This window comes from Rutidosis leptorrhynchoides, chromosome 1, assembly GCF_046630445.1.
Source record: "Rutidosis leptorrhynchoides isolate AG116_Rl617_1_P2 chromosome 1, CSIRO_AGI_Rlap_v1, whole genome shotgun sequence".
Taxonomy (NCBI): domain Eukaryota; kingdom Viridiplantae; phylum Streptophyta; class Magnoliopsida; order Asterales; family Asteraceae; genus Rutidosis; species Rutidosis leptorrhynchoides.
The window spans coordinates 71304408-71311730 of record NC_092333.1 but is presented as its reverse complement, the minus strand read 5'-3'; the positions used below and the strand labels follow the sequence as shown (position 1 = coordinate 71311730).

The 7323-nt window shown below is 35.3% G+C and overlaps 1 non-coding gene and 1 pseudogene across 1 annotated transcript; one reads left to right on the top strand and one right to left on the bottom strand.

The window, feature by feature from the left end:
- Positions 1–1152: 1152 nt before the first annotated feature.
- On the top strand, positions 1153–3956 carry LOC139861455 (actin-7-like; annotated as a pseudogene).
- Positions 2650–2751, bottom strand: LOC139887500 (U6 spliceosomal RNA). Its single transcript, XR_011773321.1, has one exon. It is a non-coding gene; the product is annotated as a U6 spliceosomal RNA (small nuclear RNA).
- Positions 3957–7323: the final 3367 nt, after the last annotated feature.

Genomic DNA, 7323 nt, shown 5'->3' with positions numbered 1-7323 from the left:
TTAATTTTTAATAATTAAAATAATTATTAATAAGATTTAATAATGATAATTAATTAATAAGATTTAATTTTAATTCAAAATTATTTAAATTAATGACATCATTCACCATGCTTAGATTTTTTTCTTTTTCTTTTTGATTTTTTTTAACAAAGGAATTAGCCTAATAATGACATCATCATTATATCATTTTAATATATATATATATATATATATATATATATATATATATATATATATATATATATATATATATATATATATATATATATATATATAGAGAGAGAGAGAGAGAGAGAACCGGAGCTAAATAAGATTTAAAAATATATTTATTTTATTCATTTTTTTAGCAAAAAAAAATGAATACTATATAAACGGGATCTTCATCGAAAAATTAAGATCCTAACTGATATAATGAAAGAGTACAATTGGGAGGCTCGAAACAAGTAAACGTCACAACTCGTCGATAACTCCAACCGAGCCAAATCGAGACTAAAATAAAAAGCTCGGAAAAGATCTACCAAGACAAACTAAAGTAACGTCAAACATTAGAAACAAACTAAACTACCATTCTAAAACCATACCAATAAAAAACGTACAAACATAACTCAAACTACTTAAGAAATTGTTTTACCGTTTCTCTCATCCGGACAGGAGGTGGTTCCCCTATATCACTTTTTATTGAATACGATAATAGGATATATGATGCAATGATTTTCCAAAAAACTTGTAATTTTACGAGTCTTAATGATTTTATATATGTATCTATTTATTTATTTATTTACGTTTGAAAGTGGCGAAAAGTACTATTTATTCAACATATACTCAACTTGTTTTATGAACATACTTTTAGTTTCTTTCACATTAATATATTTTCTTAGTTTATTCTATTTTAGCACTTATACTTTTATTCAAAGGCTAATGCTATTTGTGTATCTAATAATCTTAAATCTTAAATAAAGTACTATTCAACTGTCTCATTTAAATAAACTCGTAGTTTTACGGGTACTTTCACTAGTCAAAAGTTTGAAAGGCAAAAAAAAGTCATATTACATTAACGAGCGGAAAAGACGTAAGAGAGACAGGTATATATAGTATTTGTTTACTACGGAGTACTACATGTTTTTAATTATTAGAAACAAAACATTGATTAAACGATGAGCTGATAGATACCATTCGAAGTTTACAAAAAAATGTTAGTTTTTTAAATATATACCATCAAATTATTGTTATGGAATCTCTATCCAGTGAAAAGGCCAAAAACAAATTTTCAACAGGGATGAAATAAGTAAAAACCAGGGAACCAATTGGACGATCTGTAATTAAATGTTAGTTTGAGCGTTGACTATTTTACACCAGAACCACCAAAAATTGCTTTGTGCTGCTTCCTCTTTTATATTTCAAATTCTTGATTGAAGTTTTTATGGATTTGAATTCCGGATCTGATTCATATCTATAAATTGTGCTAGCTGATACTTACTTTGTGTTGCAGTCTTACAAAATGTCCGACACATATGATTTTACACCCGTTGTTATTGACAATGGGTCTGGATTGACCAAGGTTAGTAATTAATCTCGTGTACATGTTTTCTGAGTGAATCGAATTGTATCAATGGTTAGTTACTTGTATGTTTTTATTTCTTTTTTATCGATTTGATTTACATGTTGTCGCAGGCTGGGTTTTCCGGTGATGAGGATCCGAAGGTGGTGTTTCCAAGTATGTTAGGTAGGCTACTTCACACTAATGCCAAGGGCAAGGATTATTACGTTGGAGACGAAGCGTTGTCGGGTGCTCGACATATGACTTTGACATATCCTATGGTGCGTGGTGACATCACTAATTGGGACGACATGGAAAAGATTTGGCTTCACACTTATGAGGAGCTTCGTGTTGATCCTACAACGGAACCTGTCCTTCTCACCGACTCGCTATTAACTCCTAAGTCAAATAGGGAAAAAATGACCGAGATCATGCTTGAAACCTTTGAAGTTCTTGCCATGTGTATTGCCGTACAACCTCTGCTCTCTATGTATGCAGTTGGTCGTTTAAATGGTTAGCTGCCAGTATTCTTGTTTACTAGCTAGATCGATCTTTTGGTATCAATCAACTACCTTATCCGACTCAAAATAATCGTTCACTTTTAAATTAAACCGATCAAAAAACTTTTACATGGTATATATGGATACACAATTCTTTTAAAGTGTATTTTTTTTTTTTTTTTTTTGTTTGTCCGTGTGCAATTAATTTGGGACAAATAGTGGGAGTATTATCTTAGGGTATCATGAGACTATTATATAAGAATTGCCTTTTTTTTTTCTTTTTTTTTTTTTTCAATTTGGATCATTTCTAGATTTATGCGTGTCATCAGTGGCGATTCCAGGATTATAATACAATGGGGTTCCGAATTTTTTTTTTCAGTATCAATTATATTTCAATTCTATTTTAGTGGTAATTTACTTTCAAAAAACTACAAATTTGAAAAATATATGGGTCTGAGTAGTTAAATTTAGTGGTGTTCTATACAATTTAAAAGAAAAACTATAATTTTGAAAAATATATGGGGTTCTACAGTTAAATTGAGTTGTGTCCTGTATAATTTGAAGGGTTATTTTCTACTAAAATTTTTTAAACTAGTGATGTCCCGTGACCCCACGGACACCTTACTAGACTCGCCTCTGTGTGTCGTTATTGCGCGTGGGTCATGCTATTCTTCTGTGTATCGTTCCTATTTTAATTTATACAAGTATTTTTGTGTGTGGAGAAAATACAAATTATAACATAAATAGATCCGGGGATCTAGCAGTGTTATAATTGGCGTAGAATTCCTAACGGAATCGGTTAAAATACAAGGTGCGTTTAACATGAACCGCAATTTAGTGAATGACCGCCTATTACAACAAATTGTGACCTATATAATAATAATCATATTTACAGGTATAGTGTTAGATTCTGGAGATGGTGTGTCACAGGTTATCCCAGTTAATGAAGGTTATATACTTGATGAGGGTATAGAGCGTCTTAATCTTGCTGGCTCCGATGTTACATCTTACCTAACGAAGATGTTGATGGAAAAAGGTTACATGTTTAGCACTGATGGTGAAAGAGAAATTGTGCGAGACATAAAACAAAAGCTTGCATATGTATCTCGTGACGGTTTCAATTTGCAAAGTGAGCCGGAAACGAATTATGAATTACCAGATGGACAAGTTATTAAAGTTGGAGCAGAGAGATTCCGTTGTTCAGAGGTGCTTTTTAAACCCTCTTTGATTGGAATTCGAGGTGTCGGTATTCACGAGGCCATCTACAATTCCATCATGAAGATTAGTTATGCATATATCAGGGAAATACTGTATAGAAACATTGTGTTTAGTGGTGGTTCAACCAAGTTACCTGGTTTCGCAGATCGTATGAGGCAAGAAATTACTTCCATGCATGGCTCCTGCAAGAACCAAAATCAAGGTGGTTAAAGGCCCCTTCGAGAAATACAGGGTTTGGACTGGAGGATCGGTCCTTGCATCCCTCAGTAGCTTCCAAGAGGTAAACTTACCATATTAATATCACTCACTTTGAATAAACCTAACGATTGGTCAAAACTGCATGCTACCAGTACTTCGAATAATTTCAATTTCAATACTATTATATGATTTTTGGTTGTTTAAACAGCGTTGGATAGTCAAAAGTGAATATGACGAGAATGGTCCATCTATTGTTCACCGAAAATGCACGTAACTACATGTGGTGTTAATGGTTCATCTGGTACGTTTTTTGTTTCGGTTATTTGTTACTGTATTTAAAAATTAAAATAAGAGGAAGAACGCGATTGGTGATCTTGTATTGTATAATTCAGGCATCATTTGTTCATTTCTTTAGGGAATATCAGTAGTCCAAATTAATGATATCCAAAGATTCATATGTAATGTTTAAATCTGAATTGGTGTTACGCGTCATTTTATTATTATTTCAAATTTTAATTTAATTTATGTTATTATTATTATTATTATTCGCTGATCAAGCATAGAATGTATGTATCGGGTTTGGTCCATGCTTGACAACCACTAAAGGGGGATTTAAGGGTCATTCGAGTTTAACTCTCCGGTCCGGTGTAACGTGAATAACCCCTTGCGAGATGAGGATCTCGATAGAGGTGGTTAAACGTCGACCCACCATGCTATGGTTTATGTACATGGAACGTTACCCTTTGACCGTAAATAAGTCGAGTGATATGCTATGAGTCCGGTAGCGCGGGTAAGGGTTGCGCTGTGAGAGTAGCGCGAGTAGTACGTCTGCTATGCTTGATACTAAAAATAGTATAGGTGCAAGTCGAGGCGAATTCTCTACTTTGTATCGTGGCTTGGACCTCTTATTTATTTTTAGTGCAATCCTCCTTTGTTCATTAGTGCCACGTAATATGGTCAAGGGATCGTGGCATGTCCTAATAGTAACTACATTACATGAGAGGCCGACAAAAGTAAAAAGCATAATGTCGGGCCTAGTTCATTGTAGCGCGCTCTTTTGTGAAAACATGGATGATAAGCTTGCACAAACATGATTTCTTTTAGATTTATAATTGAATTAAAAGTGGACTCAACTAAGGTGACAAGCTTCGAGAAACAATGAATCATTCCTTGTATTAGTAAGTTTTTCGTTTAAGATTCGTCCCAAGAGAGCGGTAATTGCTAATTGAATTGTTGAAAACTGATAATTATCCTAAGGTTTGTTTGGTTGGGGGATTTGTATTTTGAAACGTTTTAGAAAATACTTATAATATTAGCAAGCAAATAGAAATGATTAAGTAACTATCAATAATAAAAGCATGCACACTGACTTTTCCCCTTGAAGCATTCAGATTTTTCTTTTGTCTACCTAAGACCCAATTGTGTTCAAACTATATGTTCTAGTATCCCTACTACAGTTCTAATGATCAAATCAACATTCGCGAATTCCCATAAGCTTACATTAATAAGATCTAGTTGAATCATGAGAGTGCCATTAGTACTTAGCTTGGATTAAAGTCCCCTAAAACCCGTTGGTAATCAAAATCCCTAAAGAAAATCAAACTTCACTATTTTGATTAACGATCAATTGAAAACTAATCCAAACTAAGAACTCAATCCCTTGAAATCCCCAATTTGATTGTCTAGATCACCTAAGTGTTGAAATACAAGTTTCCTTACTAATCAAATCCCAAAGATAGCAAAGGTTCTTTAGCTAATTCTAACACAAAACTCAATCAACAACTCATAAGTTTAATTCAAACACAATCATAAACATGAATTTAGAACAATCCTTAGCTTACAAGCTTCATAATCAAGTGTACATATAAGATTCTAGCCAAGCATGGCTAGAACAAACATAATACTAGTAATAAAAGAAGATTCAAACATCATTATGCAAGATTAAAGTGAAAATTATACCAAACTATGAAATTACATCTTTGAGCTAGATGTAGAAGATGAAGATGATGATGAAGAAAAAAGCCCTAGATCTTGAGCTAGTCCCAAATCCTTGATGTAGATGATGAAAATTGATGAAAACTTAATGAAAACCCTAATTAGTGAGTTGCAAGCTTATGAGGCCGAATTGAGAAAACCCCCCATCTCTTTCTATTTATACTTCACTTAAAATTCTGCCCAGAAAACCCAGAGGAACGTCGTTTCTTTAGTTGGAACGATGTTCTTGTTACCCGATAGGTAAGAACACCGTTCTGTTACACTAGAAAGTGGAACTCTGTTCCTTAATTAGGAACGTCATTCCCAATTCGGCCTCATAAGCTTTGTTCCATTTTTCTTCATTTCCTTTGTATTGGGACGTCGTTCTTCAGACCTAGAACTTCCTTTTCTGCAGGTGGAACGTCGTTCCTCAATTTGGAACGCCGTACTGGCATTTGGAACGTCGTTCCCATGTACTGGTACGTCGTTCTTGGCCAATTTTCAGCACTTTGCAGTTTTCTTGATCTTTTGCACAATATATTGGTAAATTTTACACCAATTTCATATCCAGGACTGTAATCATGCTTAGAACGCGACTTTCCCCAATTTCTTCACTTTAAGAGCACAATGGAGATCAAAACCGAGTAGAACGAGGTAGATATTGCGTAAGAAATGTAGTGTAAATGAGCAATATCAATGGATTACTTTATCTTGTCCCTTTGCCTTGTCTTCATCATACTCTTCCTTGCTCGATCGCTCATTGTGCTCCTTCAAGTGTTGAAGCTCACCCCGCTTCAGACATGCAACCACATTATCCATCAACACTTTACACATGTTAGTCTCATGCCCATAGTCATCATGGAAATCATAGAATTTAGATTTGTCACGCCTCGCGTATTCAGACATGCGTGTAGGCCTGCCAAAGGTCTGTGATATCGGTTTTGTTGCAAGAATTTCTTTAAGACTCTTCTCCAGGTTTTTGATGAGCGTTTGGTTATGTTCCCTGTTCCTGTTTCGTTGATTGTTACTGCCATGATGTCCATGGGTGTGCCCACGATTATTGTCATTGATGTGCTGATAGGGACCCGTATCATAGTATCCCTTGTGAGAGTTGTTCAAGTTGCGCCATCTTCTAGGTGAGTCATGATCGTCGCGCCTTCCGTGACTATTCCCATATCCTGAGTATCGTACGATGTCTTCAGCTGCGCGCAAATGCTCATGCACTTCTCTGATAGTTTCTGCTAATGTCTCTGGTGGCCTCTTTCGCAGCTTTTGCCATAGCTGTAAATGTCGCTCTCTGCAGATTCCATGAATGAATCCCGACACCTTCCGTGATTCTGCTAAATTGGGAATACGCGCTACCTCCCGACTATACCTATCAATGAACTGTCCCATAGATTCTCTACGCCCTTGTTTGATATCATGACATTCGACATGTGTCCTTTTGGATGCTCTCATGTTGTGAAAATTAAGAAGGAAGCGCTCCCTCATGTCATTGTAGGAAAAGATGAGCGGCATAGGTAAGTTGTTAAACCATTGACGCGATATTCCCTCAAGGAGGGGAGGGAACTCTGCGCACTTGGTTTCATCTGCCCATCTTTAATTGCGAGCTATGCCTTCATATTTTTGCAAATAATCTTCAGGATCCGAAAGTCCATCATAGTACCCCCAACGTGAGTGGGATTACAGGTAGTGTTGTGACAATGTAGTTAAGTATGTGAGGCGTGAACTTTTTAGAAGTAGGACCTGTCTCTGACGTTGGCTTGACATTGATTCCCTTCATTCCTGAGTATAGGTTCCTGACCATCAGTTTCTGCTTTTCTTGGTTGCTCAAATTCTTTAACCATATCATCCAGCACAACCTCCATTAGTGAGTAAATCAAGTTAGCCTGGTTT